Genomic DNA, 22,362 nt, shown 5'->3' with positions numbered 1-22,362 from the left:
ACAGAGCAAGACTCCATCTTAAAAAAAAAAAAAATTAACAGCCCTTTTAAATTTGTTTTAAATATTTTGAAGATTTAAAAAGTGTTTAAAGTTTGTAATTCCTAATAGGAAAACATTATCTGAATGAATACCCGAATGGCAAACCACTGTAAAATGCTTCAGCTGCATTTGGGGGAGAGGGGTAGGGATTATCTTCAAAGCACCCCAGCTCTCTTGATGAGAAGGTCAGAGGTACATTGGTTTGTATCATTGCAACATCCATAAGGTGATCTAGGTTGCTTTTCCTTCAGCAAGGGCTTTATTTATCAGAAGGGCATTACGCTTGACCTCCAAATTTGGCTGACAATTTACTGATGAGATTCATAACCTTTGGGTTGCTCTGGTATTTTGACATATTTGCTGGGTTCTGAGCCACATCCTGGAAGGCCACCATAACTTCTGGATCCGGCATGGCTGCAAGAACCTCTAGATCACTAAGAATTTCATTGAATCCAGGCATTCCGGCCATTCCAGGCATGCCCCCGGCCATTCCAGGCATGCCCCCTGCCATTCCAGGCATTCCTCCGGGAAAATTACCAGGCATTCCCCCAGGAAAGCCACCTGGAAAAGAGCCATACTGAGCTGCTGACTGTCGTCTGGCTTCTTCCTCCCTCTGAGCTCTCTCATGCTCTTCTCGAGCCTTCTTAACTCGTTCTATTCTTCCTTTGATCTCTCGCTCTTCACGTTTTCGCTCATACTTTCTCGATGTTCTGCAATTTTCTGTGCCCTAGGTTGAACTTCTTTCAGCACTGCACTAGCATCTTCATCATAATCCAATTTACAGGCAAGGGCAAGATCACGGGCTGCTTCTTCCCAGTGTCCTAGAAGTTTGTGTGCTTTCCCCCGCCATTTGTAAGGCTGAGCTGAATCAGGATTTATTTCAATGGCTCTGTCACAGTCTCGAATGGCAGCATTTGGCTTCTGTAATTTGACAAAGACACTGGCCCTCTTGGCATACAAAATGGCCAAGCAAGGATTCAGCTTGATGGCATCTGTGAATAAGTCAATGGCTTTCTGGAGTTCACCATCGTTTAGGGCTTCCATAGCAGCCACTTTTTTATCATTTGCCTGATCCATCATCTCCTCCATTATCTCCGCATTTTCATCTCCCATTTCTTGAGGAGCATCAGTGTCTGGTTCAATCACACCTTCTTTATCAATTTCTAGATCACTTTCCTCACTTGATGGTTCATCTGCCTTTAAGTCTTCCTCCACCTTCTTACTATCAGTTTTTTCTTCCTTGGTATTTTCTTCTGATTTAGCTTTCTGAGTAGCAGGTGGTACTTTACCTCCCATGCTTTCCACCCACTCCCTCAGGAAGTTCATTTCCTCGGTGTGCAAAACACTCGGATCCTGCTTACACATTTTCACAAAGGCCCAAAGCTCATTCACTTTGCGGGGGTCCATGGTAGGGAGGTGGTGGGCGAAGCTGGGGGGCTGCGGCCCGGTTCCAGGCCCAGGCGCTGGCTTGGCGTGACCTTGCAGAAGAGGGAGGCTGCCACGAGGCAGAACAGACTAGAACCTCCCTGGCCGCTGGCTCCTCCCACCCAACGGTCTCGTAACCCCGGGTTCTCCGCCTGCTCATTCCTACTCCCTCTGCGCTGCTCCTGCACGCTCTCTAGAATCTTCTAGAAGCGTGGCTGTTCGTGCTGTTGCCTGCCTCCCTTCGCATACATTCTCATATTCTTAACTAGGAACCAGCTCCCTGGATGGAGCAACCCCGGAAATGGGCGCCTTCATGGAGGCGGGAGATAACACCCCCTCTAGGGAGCCACGACCAAAAGCACATTGTGTGGCTGCGTGCGCTGAGTAGAGCTCAATGCCCGGACCCTCTAAACAAAATCCTTGTCAGACTCTAGGGGGAATGGATACTGAAGAGCCAAAACATGCGCTGCCTCCATTTGGGTTGGAGAAGAGGAAGTTAACGTGTGAGGAGAAGGACATTATAGCTTTCTGAAAATATGCAAAGGCCACGTTGGCTCTGAGGATGTCACAGCTGAACAACCCCTCAGAGGTCACTAAGCCTCTGCTTGTTCAGGGGAGAAAGTTGTGGCCCAAAGAGACCAGCAAGTGAGCAGCTCAGCAATCGTGTGGAGAAGAAAGAGAACTTTCTGGATGAACACAGAAATAGCTCTAGAGCCAAGAACTGTTGCAGGAAGACACTGTGGCAGAGTGTGAGAAGGGCTCTCCACAGCAACAACAACCAGTTCTGTCACACTGTGACCACTGACATCATACCAAGAGCTGTGCTGCACGCTCTCCGGCATGGCTCACTTGCCCTTCAACACAGAGCAGGAGCTTCATCACTGTACCCATTTTACATGCAGGAAATGCGGAAACTGAGCTCAGAGGGACTGAAATATTTTACCCAGGAGACCCAGTTAGAAGACAGCCAAGTGCAGAAACCCAGCTTTGAGAGACTATAAAATCCATGCAATAACTAAAGCAAATGTTAGGCTACATTGTTTTTTTCTTCTCTATTTTGTTTTCCATGAAATTCAAGGCTGGGTGGGTAAAGAAAGGAATTTGATAAACTTGCTCAGGCCTGGAACTTTTCCCAGAGCCCTGGGGGCAGAGAACCAAGTTGTGTAGACACACCCTCTTGGCCAGAAAGTTCTTTTAAACAGCCTTTCCAGCCTGCTCAGTTCCTGTTTGTACCACTAGGAAAGGACCGCCTTGAGTTTGAAGTGGAATGGAGGAAACTGGCTCGCATGGAGGAGCTATGCTGCTCCTGACTCCAGGCAGGGTGGGGCTTCTCTTCTGTGCATCCCTGAGCTGGGAGTGCCAGAGACTGCAGAGAGGTTAAGCAACCCACCTGAGGTCACATAGCAGGGAAGAGGGGATCCCAGGACACCAAGGTGATTCTTCCAGACCTCAGAGCCTGCATAGCCTGCCTTCTGAAATGACTCCCAGAATAGAAGTGGCCTTGGGATCAAGGAGCATGAACCAAGGACTGGATCTAGGGGGCTGGGGGGAGACACCCTCATTCTACTCCAGACCCAGAAAACATCTCTCTTCTCTGGCTTGCGACGGCCTGAAGTTTAATGACTCAGAGGGGCCCAGCAAGAACTCTGCCCCAAGAGATCTCAGCTTATGAGCAGAACAAGAGTCTACACAACATATTGTTTTTATTGTTTTGTTCCCAAACCAACAAAGCAATGTTCAGCCGGCAGCCCCAGCTTGCTCGTTTGTAGAATGAGAGCTTTTGGACTGGGAGAATTGCATGCAAGGGCTGTTGGCTAGAAACAGCGCAGGATACCTGTAGGAGTCTCGTGGCTTGGATCTTGACTCTGCTACTAACTCACTGTGCGACTTCGGCAAGTCATGTCCCTTCTCTGAATCCAGTATCCTTACGCATTGGAGAGAGGGGATGGGAGAGGGTTCAGGAGATTGTCCTGTAAGTGGAGTCTTCTCAGAGTCCTGGTCTGAAGAAGCCTGCCCTCTGAAGAGGTCAACTCTGATTGTCCCCATGACCCTTTGTGCCTTAGCATGAAGAAGTTCGTAGTGTCTCCATCAAAAGCATATTTTGATCTGGGAAAATAGGTAGGGTCTGCCCCTCTATGGGACAGGTCACCAGACAGAAGCAAATCCTGGATCAGGGGCTCCTGCTGTTCCAGTGGGTATAGCAAGGTCTCCCCCAGCCCACCCAGCCCACCTGTCAGCCTCACCCAGGGTCCATGTCACGTCTGCCACAATAACTTCTTTCAGTTTCTCAAACTACTTTCTCACCTCTGGGTCCTGCTCCAGGTGATACAAAAATCCAGAGTCCCAGTCCCTAGATTCCTCATGTGACCCAGGCCTCAGTTTCCTTACCTGTTCATGGGGCACTTGGGCCAGCTGCAACTACGACATCATGCTCATATTAGAAGACCCCATTACCCAAGGGGAGGAGGCAAGAGAGAACACAGCAAGCTCCTTCAGTCCCTTCCCAGCCAGTCCCTTCTACATGGTGGCTCACGGGGCCCAGTGCAGGAGGCACCATTTTGCTGTCATTACTGCTGTGACATGTGGTGTGTTTGGGCAGAGTCGCCAAGTGAGAAAAGTCATAGGGCTTAAGTTCTAAGACTGCCTTTAGGAGTCTGGTGAAACCCACTGACCCTGTGGGTCAAAAATATAGCTGCCTGGAACCTCAATGGAAAAACCTCTATTTGGAAAAAGTATCTTTGTAGATGTAATGAAGGATCTCATGATGAGATGGTCCTGGATTTAAGGGTGGGCTCTAAATCCAAAGTCAGGTCTCCTTGTAGACGAAAGGAGAGGGAGATTTGAGGCACAAAGAGGGGAATGGCACATAGAGATGGAGGCAGAGATTAGAGTGGGTGGGCTGTGTGTGCACAGTGTGGTATGTGCGTGTGGTGTGTGTGGGTATATGTGTATGGTGTGTGCAGTGTGTGGGGGGGTATTGATGTGGGGGGGTGTGGGGTGTGGTGTGTGGGGGAGGGTATATGTGTGTGGTGTGTGTGGTGTGTATGGTGTGATGTATGTGGTGTGGTGTGATTGTGTGGTATGTGTGTGGTGTGATATGTGGTGTGGTGTGTGTGTGTGGTGCGGGTGTGTAGACTGAGAAGAGTGGAACACAAAGGCAGGCCCAGCTGAAGCCTCGTCTGTGCTTCCCCCACCTCTCCCTGCCCCCATCCACCCACTGTCAAGCAAAACACTCAACCACAAGCCTGGACATTGTCACCCATCAGTAGCTGTCACAGGGGACAGGAACACAGTCTCAGAGAATGGAGGAGAAGAGTGTGTTTGCACAGCCCCGTCCCAGGCCCTGAGCCTCGCTGGCCTGTGGTCTTCATGGGCACCATACAACACACTATTTTTCCTTCAGGCTTGTAGGAGGGAGGACTGAAACCCTAGCTGGGACACCACTGAGGATCCCAGAGTCTGGCCTGGCCTGGCCTTGGTGTCTTATGAGGACATCTGAGTCACTCCAGCCAGCCCTGGGCCTAGGTCTCCTGCCCTGCTGGAGCCTGGCAGGGGTGAGCAACTGCAGGCAGCTTTCTGGTCACCAGCTGCCCCTACTTGGGTTTCTGCAGGATCCAGAGTGGGGCTAGGGTCCAGAGAGGTGCCTATGGCCAGCGTCCACCTGACCAGGGCCTCAGCCAAGCAGGAAGAGAGGAGTGTTTATTGCGCTGTGTCAAAATTACTGTGGGGAAGTCACACTTCCCTTTCTCTGAGGCAGCCGTGAGGCCTGGCATGAGCCTTGACATCTCTGGAGCTTATGCCCAAGGACAAGGGATATGACCAGCTTGCTGCACGCCACCCACCCCCCGCCCCCATCCCAGCAGGAAATGGGAAGCTTCCCAAAGGACTCCATTTCACGTCCCTGAGCAATGGGGGGGCCCAGGTGCCTCAAATAAGCCCAAGCTCCTCTCCACAGGCTCTGAGGCCCTGTGGCCTGGCCTCCTCCTCACACCATCCTCATCCTGGGGAACCCTCCCCTTTCACTTCTCCCTGCTACGTGGCCTCCTTTCACTTCTGCAGTGAGCCAGTCCTTCCTTCTCTGGCCCTCTTATACTCTGTTCTGCCCTCTCACACACTGTTCTACCTTCTCACACTCTATTCCACCCTCTCACACACTGTTTCACCTTCTCATACACTGTTCCACCTTCTCACACTCTGTTCTGCCTTCTCACACACTGTTTCAGCCTTCTCACACACTGTTCCTTCCTCTCACACTCTGTTCTGCCTTCTCACACACTGTTTTGTCTTCCCACACACTGTTTTGCCTTCCCACACGCTGTTCTGCCTTCCCACACACTGTTCCTTCCTCTCACACACTGTTCTGCCTTCTCACACACTGTTCCACCTTCCCACACACTGTTCCACCCTCTCACACTCTGTTCCACCTTCTCACGCGCTGTTTTGCCTTCTCACACACTGTTCCTCTCACAAACTGTTCTGCCTTCTCACACACTGTTCCACCCTCTCACACTCTGTTCCACCTTCTCACACACTGTTTTGTCTTCTCACACACTGTTCCTCCCTCTCACACACTGTCCCAGCCTTCTCACACACTGTTCCTCTCACAAACTGTTCTGCCTTCTCACACACTGTTCCACCCTCTCACACTCTGTTCCACCTTCTCACACACTGTTTTGTCTTCTCACACACTGTTCCTCCCTCTCACACACTGTTCTGCCGTCTCACACACTGTTCCACCTTTCCACACACTGTTCCACCTTCCCACACACTGTTCCACCCTCTCACACTCTGTTCCACCTTCTCACACACTCTTTTGCCTTCTCACACACTGTTCCTCCCTCTCACACACTGTTCTGCCGTCTCACACACTGTTCCACCTTTCCACACACTGTTCCACCTTCCCACACACTGTTCCACCCTCTCACACTCTGTTCCACCTTCTCACACACTGTTCCAGCCTTCTCACACACTGTTCCATCTTCTCACAAATTGTTATGCCTTCTCACTCACTGTTCCAGGCTTCTCACACTCTGGTTCGCCTTCTCACACTATTCTGCCTTCTTACACTCTGTTCCACCTTCTTACACTCTGTTCCGCCTTCTGACACTTTGTTCCACCTTCTCACACAGTGTTCCAGCCTTCTCACACACTGTTCCAGCCTTCTCACACAGTTTTGCCTTCTCACACACTTCTCCACCTTCTCACACACTGTTCCACCTTTTCACACTCTATTCTACCTTCTCACACACTGTTCTGCCTTCTCACACTCTGTTCTGCCTTCTCACCCACTGTTCGGCCCCAGGATGCTTTGCTTTTGCTCCCAGGCTGCCTCGGCTGTCTTCCTTCCACCCTCCATGTCTTGGCTTCCAGGCTTCCTTTCCAGAGAAGCTTGCCTTTAACCACGTGATCTGCATTGATTCCCCCTCTTTCCCAGTCCCTCTCATTCCTCATTCCTTTTTCGGTCCAATTCTTTTCTTTCACAGTACGGATCATAATTTACGTGCTTATAAGTATACATTTATTTGTTCACTTGTTTTATATTTTGTTCTCAAAAGACTGTGAGCTGACCAAGGGCAAGGATTGTGCCTTTCCTATTCACTGATTTATGCCCAGTGGATATATGTCTGGCACATAGTAGGGGCTTGTATCTGTCAGGATATAACAAGTTATGACGCAGTAACAAATATTCCCAGATCTCAGGGACTTCAAGCAACAAATGTTGTAGCTCTCGCTCATGCTACAGGTGCAACATGGGTGACAGAGGGCTTAGGGGATGGAATTTGATCATCCCAGTCATTTACGGACTTGGGGTCATGGAGGCCCCCATTGTGATCCTCTGCTATCCACAGTAGAAGGAAGGAAAAGAAGAGAATCACACACTGGATTTTTAAGTTTTCACCCAGAAGTGCCATATTTCATTCACTCTAATTTATTGACCAAAGCAGCTCACACAGCCCTAAAGAGCCAGACAGAAATAGAAGCAAAATTTTTGAACAGCTCCATGGTAAACTAAAAAAGTGACTACAATTGTCCAGCCCTCCTGCATCCATGCCTTTTGGCACTGGGATTTTGTTGTTGTGTCCGTCAAGAGGTAGAAGCTATGTCCCCACTCCTAGAATCATGGCCAGCCTTGGAACTTGCTATGGCAAAAGAATGTGGTAGAAGTGATGTAGAGCTTGAAACCTAGGGCTCAGAAGCTTTGAATCATTTCATCTTCTCTTAGAAACTTTCCTCTACCATGTAAACAAGCTTGGACTAGCCTACTGGAGGGTGAGAGATATATGACCCAGCCACCTTTGTCACCGCAGCCCACAGCAAGCCAACTGCAGAACATATGAGTGAGGCCCTTTCATGCCAGCTGCTGCCAGCTGATCTAGCACAAAACCCAGCCAAGATCAGCCAAGCCTGACTAGTTGACAACAACCACCCACTGAAGGACCCATAGTGTTGTGAGCAATAATAAATACTTATGGTTTCAAGCCACCGAATTTTGGGGTGGTTTGTTACACAGCAATGGCAAACATTACAAACTTTAATGACAATATGGGTTTTAGTAAATAATTTTTGAATTAATGGAGAGCAAAACAGCTTCTTTCCCTACCTTGGCCTTTCTACCAAACTGAGGCTCAGCTCCCAGGAACGAAGAATCATGATTTAAAATATAAGGACTCCTGGGAGTTGGTGGAGAAAAACTGTAAAATGGAAGGCCTAGGTTTCATTCTAGTTCTGTTACAGGCTCACTCAAATAGATCCTTAGCTAAGTCCCTTTTCCTCTGTGCCTCGGTTTCCCTGGAGGAAAAATGGGCCAGATGTGATGCTTTTCAATGACCCTGTCAACGCTGTAGGCTGGAAACTTTGAAACTATTCCCTGCAGGCTGAGATCTCCTGGAAGAAGGACCACTGAAGGATGAAACTTTCCAATGATACCTGGGGCAAGCTGAATTAGATTGGAAGCCATAGCTTTATCCAGGGAAGTGAGTATATGTTGCCCTTGTGTTAACCCAGGAGAAGGAGATTTCAACTTCTCTAGGGGCTTCATCTACCCGTTAGTGGCCTCACAGCCAAAATCAAACTCCACTAACACTTAAGCAAGCCTCTCCACTGAGCCACTCCTGGGGTTAGCCCCTCAGTTCCCAGATTTTCAGGAGCCATTGGTATACTACAGGAGACAAGGGAGATTAATCCTGAAGTTAGGATTATATTCCAATTCTGCTGTTGAGCCCATCGGTGGATGGGGTTTTCATGTCAGATTTTATAGTTTTTCATTCTAAAATCTCCATCTGATTCTTCTTTATATCTTTTACTTCTGTTAATCCAACAGCCTTCTCTTCAGTCAGGACATTCCTGCAGAGGGCTTAATATTCTGAGTATTGGCCCTGATACTTATCATGTTTATGTAGTTGGATAAGAAAAAGTCTTTAAGCTACAATCTAGTGGAGTAAAATCAATAGGTACACAAATAGCCATTTAGCAGAAAAGGGGTGATGAGGTATATTGGAGAGGTTCCGAGTGTGACGAAGACCTGGGGAGGAGAGAGAGGGACTGACGGGAAGGAAGGGGAATTTCGAGGGTGAGTTTTGGGTTTCCTGGGCTGGGGGATTAATTCATGCTGAGTGTTTTGGGAGGTAAACTATTTCCTCCTCCTGGTTTGCTGGGTTTTTTCCAGCTGTGTGTCAGAAAAAGTCACAGAAGGTCTTGGACCAGGGGGTGGGAGTGCTCCAAGCTGCCATTAGCAGGGCCCTGCAGAGGACGGGTCAGCAGCGGGAGAGGCCGTCGCCAGCCATGCCAGCCAAGGGAGGGAGAAGAAAAGTGACAGGAGATGAGGCACAGACAGGTGGGCCAGAAACATGGGGAGAAGGCAGGATGGGGGAGATGGCTGGTCCAGAGGCAGGCCAAGGAAAAGAACATGGCAGGAAGCCAGTTGGCCCGTTGGGGAGGAGACCCATTTGGACATGCTGGGTCTGCAGAGCCTGAAGACATGCCAAAGAAGATGGCAGGAAAGGGCCAGGTCCTGGAAATCTACAGCTTAAGAAAGCCTGGGCAGCTGCTTCCAGAAGAGGGGTTCAGGGCTGCTGGTAGTCCCTGGCTTCTTGGCTACATCAAGACCTGGACACCCAGCACTGTGTCTGGCCACAGCAGCTGGAAGATGAGTGGTCCCCAGCCCAAGGCAAGCCCAGCCACCATTTCCGGTTGTCTCCCATGGGCCCTGTCGGCTCCTGCTCTGGACACTAACCTGGCTTAGACCCTTGACCTGTGGGAGCCTTGACTTCTCATGGATACCAGTTTTTGAGTCCTTATTTGAAGGGCTCCTCTATTTTGTCTACTTCCCACTTCTTCCCCTTACCCTTGACTTCCCCCTACCTCAGGCCTCCTGGACTTTGTCTCCACTGAGCCCTCAAGGAAAGACTTTCTGTGATTACCACCAGTAAAGACACATGCATGGATATGTTTATTGTGGCACGATTCATAATAGCAAAGACATGGAATCAACCTAAATGCCCATCAATGATAGACTGGGTAAAGAAAATGTGGTACATATCCACTATGGAATACTATGCAGCCATGAAAAAGAACAAGTTCATGTCCTTTGCAGGGACATCAATGGACCTGGAGGCCATTATCCTTAGTAAACTATCATAGGAATAGAAAACCAAATACCACATATTCTCACTTATGAGTGGGAGCTAAATGATGAGAACACATGGACACGTAGAGAACAACACACACCGGAGCCTTTTGGAGGGTGGAGGGAGGGGATCAGGAAAACTAACTAATGGGTAATGGGCTTAATACCTGGGTGATGAAATAATCTGTACAACAATCCCCGTGACACAAATTTACCTATGTAACAAACCACACTTGTACTCCTGAAATTAAAATAAAAGTTAAAAAGAAATAGTAGTTGCCATTTAATGAGTGCTCAGAACAGATTTCTGTCAAGCACTTTATTGCATTAGATCATTTAATCATCACAGCAGCTGTGTGAGTGAGTGAGCTCATCCCCATTGACAGATGAAGAAAACTGAGGATTCAAAGATGAACTGGCTTATTGAAGGTCCTGATCTCTGTCCTCAAACAATTCATGTAGCGGCAGAAACAGATAACATGAATACCTACAATGTCATCACATTCCGAGTGAATCCAAACCATGTGATTTTGATGTCATGCAACGTAAAATGAGAAAACATTCTCAGTGTGCAAAATCTGAAGTATTTTAAATTTCCCACTCCAGCTCCACCATATATGAATCACATAATATCAAAGTTGGCACGTGGAGTGCGCTATGAGCCGTGTTTATGCTGCCCCACATGGCTGTGCTGCCCTAGCTGGGAACAGACGTGCTCATCCCCACTCTTTGCAGCACTGCTCTTGAATTCATTTCCTACGTTTACAATTATGAGTGATCTTTATGAACACATCTCTCCGATGATATCCTGGCAGTGAATGCTGCAGATGTGTTCTGTGTCTGCACAGGCCATTGTGGGTGGTGGGAGAGTGAGGCCATGCCTATCTGGGAAAACTGGGGAACAATGTTAGCTAGCACTTACTGAGTAATTAGTATGTATCTGCTTCTTTGCATGCATTTTCTCTTATAAACCCTTCCCCAGCCCTATGACTGGGGTGTTACTGGTATTTTATAGATGGAGAAATTGCACTTCAGCTAACAAAAATGACTAACTTGCTGTGTTGGTTTTAAAATATGTCCACAAATTCTTTGATCCTCCTTTCTTCAAAAGGTGGGGCTAATTCTCCTCCATTTGAATGTGGGCTGCCCATGGTGACTGTAATGGATAGAATACAGCAGAAGTGATGGTGTTAAAGACTGACTCATAGACGGCGCTGGGCTTCCACTTTGCTCTCTCTGTTGGATCTCTCATTGTAGGGATGCCAGCTGCCATGTCATGAGGATAGCCATGCAGCCCTATGGAGACATCAACATGGTAAGGAACTGAGGCCTTTTGCTAACAGCCATGTGGATGAGCCTTCTTGGAATCCATGGTCAAGCTTCTTGGTGACTATAGCCCCAGCCAATGTCATGATTACAGTCCATTCCATGAGAGACGCTGAGCCAGAATCACCCAGCTACGCTGCCCCCAAAATTCCTGACTTGTAGAAACTGAGATCATAAGCACTTGTTGTTTTTAGCTGGTAAGTTTCGGGATTATTTGTGACACAGCAACAGATAACCGATATATTTTGCTAGGTCACACAGCTAGGAAGCTATGGCGCTGGGGTTTCAGTTCATGTTTACAGGCCTCCAAGTTCGTATCTTGACCTCTATGGCAGACATGAGTTGCCCTTCAATATCCATTCTCCCCTTCTTTTAGAATTGCAGAATTTTTACCTAAGCAGAACACTCAGCTAAAATATACATTTCCCAGAGTCCTTTTCAATTTGATCATGGGACTAAGATCTCATTCATGGGATATGAGGGGAAATATTATGTGCAACTTCCTCTTTCCCCATGTACATTAGATGGAATATGATAGATGGAACTGAAGCAGCCATCTCGGATCATGAGATATAAGTTACATATTGAGAATTCTAAAACAATGAGACAGACGAAGCTTGAATGCTGATTACTATAGAGTCACTGTATGAGCCCTGGGTCACTTGCCCCAAACTTTTTTTTTTTTGAGACAGGTCTCACTCTGTTGCCCAGGCTGGAGTGCAGTGGCATGATCATGGATCACTGCAGCTTTGACTTCCCAGGCTCAGGTGATTCTCCCACCTCAGGCCCCCAAGTAACTAGGACTACAGGCATGGGCCACCATGTCTAGCTAATTTTTTTGTATTTTTTTTTGTATTTTTTTTTTTTTTTTTTTTTTTTTTTTTTTTTTTTTTTTTTTTTTTTTGTAGAGATGGGGTTTTACCCAGGCTAGTCTTGAACTCCTGACATCAAATGATCCTCCCAGCCTCCCAAAGTGCTGGGATTATAAGTGTGAACCACCACACCTGGCCCACCTACCCAACCATTACGGGAAAGATAATTAAATTTAAATTTCTGCATTATTTAAGCCATTATTATCTTAGGACTTTATGTTACAGCAGCCAAACTGATATGCTAACCAACACAATCAGTACGTTCTACTGACCTGTGGCTAAGTTTGCCAAAGCGTTAGAGAGTAGTGGAAGGGGTTCCTAAAGCCATATTCTACCCGGCATGGCATGGACACTAAATGAACCTTTTCTCACACAAAATGTACTACCAGTTTTCAAATATACATAGGTACGACTAGTCAAGCACTAATTTGTTTAGAAGTGCCACTGAATTCAAAAGTCTGCAAGAGGAGCAGATGAGAAAAATAATGTAAGAAAAGCACCTGACATAGAATAAGCCTTCAATAAAGAGTATCATTATGAGAATATAAACAATAATGCTTCCCAATCAGCATTTGGTTCCATATGAGGGTTAACAAAGTGTATTGGTAACAAAGGTAACAGAGCTACCTTACTCCAAGGACTAGGGCCGCTGTACCTAGGCCTAGCTGTTGTAGACATCATCTGCAAGAGGCTCTGTTGTTGCAGACATCAGCTGTTTATCTGAGATCTTCAGTAACCCACACTCACCCGAGCAAGCAGAGATCTTACAACCTGGAATCCTCCTGCTCTGCCAAAGCAGAGATCAGGCTGCTAATTGATCACCAGCATGTGATAGGCCAAGCCCACTGGGGGCCTTAGGATTCTCATAAAAAAAAGAGCGAGACCTTAAAAGGCAAAGGTATAGCCTGATGGGGGCTGAGGTTGAACAAGGGCCACCTAGTATTCTCTCCACAAAGCAAAGGCAAAAAACTCAACTCCCTGGTGTCCCTTAGATGGGTTATTCTCACCACCTATGCAATTTGTCCCTATGAAACCTTTACATTGTTAACACTAAATAACTTTCTGAACCGTTTCATTGTTGCATTCCATAGAATTTGTGAAGAATTATTCAGGGAGGCAAGAAGAGGGTTAATACCCCCATTTTGCACAGCAGGGACCTGATACTCTGGTTAACTGACTTGCTCCAGGTCACACAGGTCACCAAAGGCAGAACCAGGACAAGACCTCAGGTCCCTCCTCCTTTTTTTTTCCCTAAATCCATTGCATTTGTCCTATCATCTATTGGCTTATATAACATGCAGTCAGCCAAATATAGGATAGAAGAACCCAACCTGTGGCCCAGACCCCTGGCTTAGTAAGCTTATGGGCCATCTATGCATCACTGGATTTGGGCAAAGGCCCAAGAGAGACTGTCCCAGTCAATTCAGGCTGCTATAACAATATACCTTAGATTAGGTAATTTATAAACAACCAAAAATTTATTGTTCATAGCTCTGGAGGCTGGGAAGTCCAAATTCAAGGCATGCGGCTGGGCATGGTGGTTCACGCCTGTAATCCCAGCACTTTGGCAGGCCTAGGTGGGCAGATCACCTGAGGTCGGGAGTTTGAGACCAGCCTGGCCAACATGGTGAACTAGTGAAACCCCATATCTACTAAAAATACAAAAATTAGCCTGGCATGGTGGTATGCAGCTGTAGTCCCAGCTACTCAGGAGGCTGAGGCAGGAGAATTGCTGGAACTCAGGAGGTGGAGGTTGCAGTGAGCCGAGATCACACTACTGCACTCCAGCCTGGGCAACAGAGCAAGACTATCTCAAAAAAAAAAAACCAAAAAAAAAACAAACAGAAAAAACACCAGATGAACAAAAAAAAAACATGAATAAATTAAAAAATTCAAGGCACCGGCAAATTCAGTGTCTGGTGTGGGCCCATTCCTCATCAACAGAAACTTCTTGCTGTGTCCTCACAGAGTGGAAGGGGTAAAGGGTCTCACTTGAGCCTCATTTATAAGAGAACCAATCTCATTCATGAAGTTGGAAGCATCATGATTTGATCACTTCCCAAAGGCCTTAACTGTTTCCTTTTTTTTTGAGATGGAGTCTCGCACTGTCTCCCAGGCTGGAAAACGGCATGATCTTGGCTCACTGCAACCTCTGCCTCCCAGGTTCAAGAGATTCTCCTGCCTCAGCCTCCCAAGTAGCTGGAATTACAGGTGTCTGTCACCAAGCCCAGCTAATTTTTTGTATTTTTAGTAGAGACGGGGTTTCACCATGTTGGCCAGGCTGGTCTCGAACTCCAGACCTCGTGATTTGCCCACCTCGGCTTCCCAAAGTGCTGGGATTACAGGCATGAGCTACCGCGCCCGGCCAGGCCTTAACTTTTAAAACTACCACATTGGGTATTAGATTCCACCATATACATTTTGTGGGGACACCAACATTTAGACCATAGCAGACACTTTGGACCCCTGAGAACTGTGTAGAGTTTTGTGCGTTTTCTGATCCACATTCTTCATGTATTATTTTCTGAAAATTAAAGCAGGACCTCAGCCACCCAACAAAAACAGAAAGAATGCTCTGTGTATGTGCCCAAACAATGACAAGTGGAAATACAAGCAAGGGGAAAGTCCACAGGCACTTCCCACCACCAGTGGGCTAAGCACTTTATAGAAGTTATTTATTTTATTTTATTTATTCTCTTGCAGATACCTTTTATGTAGGTACCATTCTCTCCTCTTTCTACAACAAGAAAATGAAGCTGCAAGGAGAAGTGACACAGTCAGATTCCCCAGCCACAGGTGACAGAGTTACGATTCCAACTCAATGCCCCCTGATTTATACCTCATGCTTTTTCTACACCAAAGTAGTACCTGCCTGCCTTTTGCCATTTAAGATTTAATTTCTATAGATTTCAACCATTCATTTCTAACTTTTATTTTGCCACTAAATTACCTAATGTTTTAATAAGAGGAAATTTTAATTGCTGTAATCTCTCTTAGTAATGACCAAGTCAAGCGGACTTTCTTAGAATGTTGGGAGGGAAAAGCAGATAGAGCCTGTGCTCTTTCAGGTTCTTTTCTAAATTCTCTGGGTGGTGGGGGGACTCATGAGAATGTGACTCTTTGTGCTTTTGAGTAAGGAATATTTCCAGAAGAAGCAAATCAACACTTATAGCAGAATTGATTTCTTCCTTTGGGTGAGAACAGGCTGCCCTCTTCCTCATCCAACTTTATTTCCAGTTATTTCTCTGAAATGACCTTTTAGCCCCACCAGCATGCTTTCCTCTCCTCCCTCCAAACATCCCTCTCCTCCCTCTGAACATTCCTCAGGTAGTGCCCTGTGGCCATTATACTGGGTTCTCAGATCACCCCAAAGCTGAGTTTGTCAGAGGATGAGCTACACCTCTGTGAGATGTCCTCCAAACCCTGGATAGTAACCACCTTGAGGTCAAAGACCATGTCTTATTCTTCTTTGCATCCTCAGACCCATGCTCCTTGCCTAACCAGTAGCATACACTCCATATGTGAGAAGTGTGGAGCGCCCCAAAGAGACAATCCTCAATGCCTTTATCACCAAGTGCCTGCCTTCATGAGTCTTACCTGTCCTTTGGGGAAGTAGATCAGTTCTCCAGTACCCCAGAAGTCAGAACAGAGACTAGCAAGTGGAAGTTTCAAGAAATTAGATTGCAACGCAATGGAGGAAGAACATTCTAGCAGTTGATACTCTCTATTTCATCAGATATGTTCAGAGTTGGTGGAACAGCTTTTAATAAAGATTACTAGCATATTCTTTCAACAAATATTTACTGCTACAAAATACAGGAAAATAGGGGCGTGGACCTCAGATTCTAATCAGGAGGATTCTGGAGTCATTGTTGGCTTTGTATTTCTCTGTTGTCTTTGGCACACCATCTTTCAGGACGTCTCTTGCCTCATCTATAAAAGGAAGGGGTAGAGGAGACGTAAGAGTGAAAAGAGCTAGTCACCCCACTGTGGGCGTCTGTGCTAAAAAATAAAAGCAGTATTGGCAAGGCTATTTGTACCAAGTGTTTATTGTAGCAAGGTTTATGTTAGTTGAAAAACAACTAGAAACCTTCTCAGTATAGCAGTAGGACAATTATTGAGTGAATTACGATGTATAATTGGCTTATCTGTATCTTAAGAGGAGATGGGACCTAAATTTCTGGTCAGCTCTTTCATTACCATTTGTTGGAGTTCCGGTTTTCAGGCTCTTTCTGGGCTAGAGAGTTCTTTCCCGGCTATCTTGAGGCAATTTGAAAGTCTGATACCGGTTTCCGCTGGGTTCCAAAGATCCAGGAGGAGCTTAGTGCTGTGTCTAGATTGCCAATGGACCCATCACAGAAGTTTAACTCAACCTTGATCCCAAAGCCTTCAAAAATGCTCACTGAAGAAAATTCCCAGGACAATTCAGGGCCTCTCATAACTTCTGCTCTGAGACATTGATAAAGAACCTTAAACTTGATTCTCAGCTCTGGTATCAAATTCCCTTCCTCTCTACCAGAAGGTTCATTCCAACAATAGGAGAAAAGAAAAATGATCTTCCAGGACATCAGAGATGGCTTACCTTACAGGAGGGAGTAACAACATTGCTAACTGTATGGAAAGAAATGATGCTAAAATGTAGATACGTGTCACTCAGCAGGTTTCCTAGGCTTGAAAGAAAACAAACACTGGGCTTAAGGGAGTTCAGAATGATCAAGAAGTGAACCACTCAGATGTGGCTGTGGTTTCTGTGTGTATCACAGACGGGATTCTTCTGAGAATGCTAGAATAGGGAATTATGGCACTGAACCAATTCAGCCAGAAAGCTTATTCTCATACTTTTCTTTCTTGCTGGCAATTTTATGTAGCAGGTTGAGAAAGCTACTCTATGCTAGCATGGATTGTATACAAATAATTTTGATAATGAGTTCTATGATATATTTTTCTTCTTGTTTTTTTTTCCTTCCTAACATGAAATTAGTAATGTATGTAGTGTATGTAGTGTATGTAATTTGAACGTATTTGGATAACCTCAGTATACCTTACCTTTACTCACTGTTTTGACCCAAGGAAATACCAAAAGGACATAAGTATTCCCACGTACTTTAGAAGCCTGAAGTCAGTGAGATGAAACCCAATATCAAGAATTTGATGCAAAGTCAATTGTGGGGAAAGAATGTAATGAAAACATTGGGTAGTTTGGCTAGAGCATAATAATTAGATTTTCTGGTTTTCAAAAATTTGGATACCAATAAAAGGAAACTTTGATGTGCTGTTTTTTTTGCAATATTCAGTATCAAATAAATGTGTATATAGAGAAACAATAAAATTGACATATTTGAGTAACTTTAAAAAAAATAAATTACAATGTATCCATACTATAATTTTATAGCCTAATGTTAAAAGGATTAGGTTAGAAATCTGCATACCCTGATCTGGGAATTTTACCTTGATATGTATATTACTAAGCAGTGAAAAAGTATGGTATAGAATGTGATACCATTTTATACATGTGTGTACATAAAAATATCTTTGCTATGAGCATAAAGAAACGTGTAGAAAAACGCAATTGTTAATGCCTGTTATGTCAAGAGGTGAGACTAGAAGGAAAAGACATGTCATCAGTTATAATTAGATTCAGGTTCCTACAACAGAAATCCCCAAAATAAGTGGCTGAAGTAAAGAGGAAGTTTAGTTTTCTCTTGTAAAGGAAGTTCAGAAATAGATGGTCCTGAACTAATATGGCTGCAGCTGTAGGTCATCACTCAGGCTCTGTCTGCCTTTCTGTTCCACTGCCCTTAACCACAGCCTTCCATCCTCAAGCCACCTGTGGTCTAAGATGACAGCCAGTGCTTGCAACATCATGCCCAGGCAGGAGCATGGAAGAAACAGTTTATGCCTCTTTTAGGGAGCTATCCCAGAAGTCCCACCAACCATGCCTAGCTGCAAAGTGAGCTGGGAAATGTAGTTTTATTTTAGCTGGCCACAGTAACTGTGTTATATTGTATTGTAACATGTTGTATCATGTATCATATTGTATCATATTGTACGGTATTTGGGCAGCCCAGATAATATAAGAGTTTTATTACTAACACAGAAATGGATAATGGATGTTGGATGGCCAAATAGCATTCCCTGCCACAAAAAGTTTAACAGCTTTTTTTTGGAAATAGACTTTTGTACTGTTTAGCTAAATACAATGAAAATTATTTCACAATTTAAAAAATCCAATTAGGAAAGTTTCTTAAAAGAGAGGAAGGAAATAACTTTGTTTAAAAGCACTTATCATGAGCCAAGCTCATTTCCTGAGCATTTCACATGCAATCTCATTTCAGCCTCCCATGATCTCATGGACAGGTGTGACTGCCCCTTCCCTTTCACAAGAGGAGGAGCCAAGATGCAGAGGGATGACACGGCTTTCCCAAAGTCTTGTTGTCACCAAGAAGCACTGCCATTATTGAAATCCAGGTGCGCATGTGATTCTAAATCCTGTGGGGGCAATCTCTAGGGTCATTTTCAGGAGGGAGGAAAAAGACAGCAATTCATGTATGATTCTAGAATCCCAGATTTGATGGAGGCTATATTCCCTAACCAGATCATTGAGCTGAGAACAGGAAAGTGAATACTGGTGCTTCTCCAGCTGCCTGATCTCTGATGGATATTATCCAGTGGGTAGGCTTACCACGCCAGCCTATCTTTCTCCTTAAGATGTATTCATTTCCCAGCGACATGAATCAATATTTCTTTCCTTTTTTTCTTCCTTCCTTCCTTGATTCATTTTGTTATTTTTCATGCAAACATACTTACTCATGCAGAGAAAAGGAGACGAAATTTTTTAAAATTCTTTTTTCTTCATTTCTTAACTAATTTAATCTAACTTCATAAGAGAAAGAAGAATAAGATCAGGGTCTTACATAAACACTGAGCTCCTCTTGGATTTTCATGAGGGTGAATTTATGAGGAAATCAGGGAAGGAACCTACAGAATAATATTATCCCAATCAAGATGCTGTCTGCTGCCTGCTGCGTGGGGAAACATGAGTGCCTTGGGTATTTTCCTTACAGCACTTTCAATTTTAGACAGGACAGAAACAGACGCAAGAAGATATTGCATTCCTTCGTCCTGAGCTAACCTGGGGCTGGATTCTTAGTCTCTCTATACCACCAGAGAGACACTGTAGTCCCTGAAACACAAGCGTTCCTCAGAAGTACATGAGCTCCCCTCCATGAAGTCTTCTCCATATTAGATCTCTGTTTGTCCCCTCGAAATCCCACCCAAGGCTGTAATCCTCCCCTCTGGAATCCCAGAGAAGAAGGCAGAACTTCTTCCCCTCAAGGGTCCATCAAATATTAGCACACAGCTGTCATGTCTGCCAAAGTACATTCTCTAGTGGCCTGGGAGCGTGGAAAGGAGGCAGCCTGACCTGGGTCAGAATCCCAACTTTACTCCCTGCCCGTGGGACCTTGGGTTGATTTCACGCCTCTCCTGATATTTCATCATCTGTCAAAAGGGGAAAGTGAAATTATGGCTTCATTTTTCCTTCTTCAGTAGAGCATAAGTCCTTCAAGGGCCAGGGAAGCTATCTTACTCATCTCTGGACCCATATAAAGTTGCTTTGAAAATTCAGAAAAATAATAACATTGAACAAGGAATGTTCATCTATTAGTACCATGAAAATTGATTCCCTTAACCACAGAAGAATTGGCTAGAGACTGGCTTGTGGGAGGCAGCAGGGAAGGAGGGTTACTAGAGAACACTATGAAACCAGAAAGCCCAAGTTCAAACCCCACCCAGCTCCACCGCCTGCCAGCTGTGTGACCTTCAGCAAATTATCTGACCTCTCTGTACCAGTTTCCTCATCTACAAATGGGAATAAGAATAGTGATTATCGGGTGTGGTGGTTCATGCCTATAATCACAGCACTTTGGGAGGCCGAGGCGGGCGGATCACTTGAGGTCAGGAGTTCAAGACCAGTCTGGCCAACATGGTGAAACTCCACCTTTACCAAAATATACAAAAAGCTGGGTGACAGAGTGAGACCCTGTCTCAAAAAAAAAAGAATAGTATTTATCTTACCCAGGAGCTGACTCATGCAATGTGCTTAAAACAATCTTAATAATAGATTTTATCATCATAGGCTGTTGTGTGTTATTATTCCTGAAGCTGCAGAGGGAAGGGTGAGGTCTCGCCCTGACCACATTCTCTCCAGGCAATAGCTACTCCCAGAAAACATGGTGCTTCTGTGGCCAGAGTTCAGAGTTTCAAACCAGTGAGAAGTATTGCCAGGACTCGGCCTTCCCCTCCCAACTGTGCCTATGGTGGTACTTCAGGCTCAGACAAAACATCAGTTGAGTAACGCAAACAGCCTTTCCAACCATTTTTCTCAGTGGGAAAGATGTTCTTGGACTGGATTTTCAGCCCCTCCGGGGCTAGGTCAAGATACTTGAACTTGATGCATTTATTGAGCATTGTGTGCTGTTGGATTATGCATGGCTTTATCTCAAGAAAATCTGCCAATAGCCCTAAAGGTCAGCTCCTTTGAGGAGCTACACACTATTTATTAAACTCCTACTGAATACCACACCCTGCATTAGGTTCTATATATACATCACTTCATTAAATTCTCTCAACAGCCTCAATTGAATGTTGAATTCCATCAGTTTGATAAGTAATTCTTGAACACATGTAGTACCAGTGTAGTGGGGTGGTTAAGCTGGCAGGTTCTGGAGACGTCAGCCTGGCTGTGATTTGATGGCCACCATGTCCTAACTCCATCTGGGGCATGCTGACTTCCCCTCTCCAAGCCTCTGCCTTGTCACGGGTAAAATGGAGATACTAACTGGGCCAGTGAGGGTAACATGAGAAGGTCCTTGTGGGATACCTGGCATGCACCGTGCACTCAACAGTGCCAGTAAATGGGGTAACTGGAATGGCCCAGGCCCTGGGGATAGGGAGGTGATGGAATTGCAGTCTGCAGTGCTTAGATGCTCAGAGTTTAGGGGGATAGGCGGTGAAGTGAGCCTGAAATCCCAGTGCTCTCCTTTCACCAAAGAGGACCTTAAGGCTCAAAAGCCTCAGCAGCTTGCCCAAGACTATCCGCACCACCAAGTGGAGTACTAAGCCCTAGTACCCTTGGAGAGCTGTATGCTGACCCCGTCTTCCCAATGAACCAACCCTGAGTCCCCAGTTACACACATTCTCCACCTATTCCTGCCCTCCTCCCCACCCCAGAGGGGGAGCATCACATGTGCGGAATCTCCTTGGGAGACCCTGCCTGGTTGAAGAATAAATGCTTTTCTGGGCATGCTTCTCTCTGAGTCTGGGCGAGCCCCCAGGGTGTGGTCAAGGCAACTGGAGAGGCCTTGGCACATTTGCCTTTGATATAGGAGATGGAAAGAAATTATTTAGGCAGATAGTAAGGACAAAAGAGTCCCCAGCAAGGTTTCCCTTTTAACAAAAAGCGGCCCCCAAATCATTTCTTTTCTAACAAAGAGCAGCCTGAAAAATTGAGCTGCAAATGTAGATAAGCAAGCTGCAAACTTGCACAGGTGAATGCCAGCAGCGGTACCAATAAAAAAGGGCTGCCTGGAAGCCAGGTATGTTCAACATGGAGGCTCCATCTTCCCTTTTCTTTGTCACCACATGCACAGTAAAGGAACAGGCAACATAGCACTGACCCTCCACGATAAAAGATTAGGTTGGGGTGGCCAGCTTCTTTGTGCGCAATGCAAACAGCACACCTAGTCCTAACCAGTTTTTCGTGCACTATGCAAATGGCACACCTGGTCTGACCAATCTTTTGTGCCTTATGTAAATCAGACACCACCTCCTCAAGCTCATCTATAAAACCTTCTGCCTTTCACTGCCAAAGCAGCAACCCGTTTCTCCAGGACCCCTCTCTCTGCAGCAGAGAGATCTCTTTCTTTCACCTGTTAAACTTCCACTCTGAACATCACTCTTTGCGTGTCCTCATCCTAGCTTTCTGTGGCCTTGAGACAAAAGATCTCAGATATTTATCCCAGACAACAACGCCATTTCACCTTTATCAGGAGGCATTGTGTTTTGCACAGCACA

The 22,362-nt window shown here is 45.7% G+C and overlaps 1 pseudogene; it reads right to left on the bottom strand.

The window, feature by feature from the left end:
- Positions 1-260: 260 nt before the first annotated feature.
- On the bottom strand, positions 261-1,446 carry LOC100597137 (annotated as a pseudogene).
- Between the last annotated feature and the right edge of the window lie 20,916 nt (positions 1,447-22,362).

The sequence above is a fragment of the Nomascus leucogenys genome, chromosome 16 (assembly GCF_006542625.1).
Source record: "Nomascus leucogenys isolate Asia chromosome 16, Asia_NLE_v1, whole genome shotgun sequence".
Taxonomy (NCBI): domain Eukaryota; kingdom Metazoa; phylum Chordata; class Mammalia; order Primates; family Hylobatidae; genus Nomascus; species Nomascus leucogenys.
Note: the sequence above shows the minus strand (reverse complement) of the source record. Positions and strands in the feature narration are given on the sequence as shown.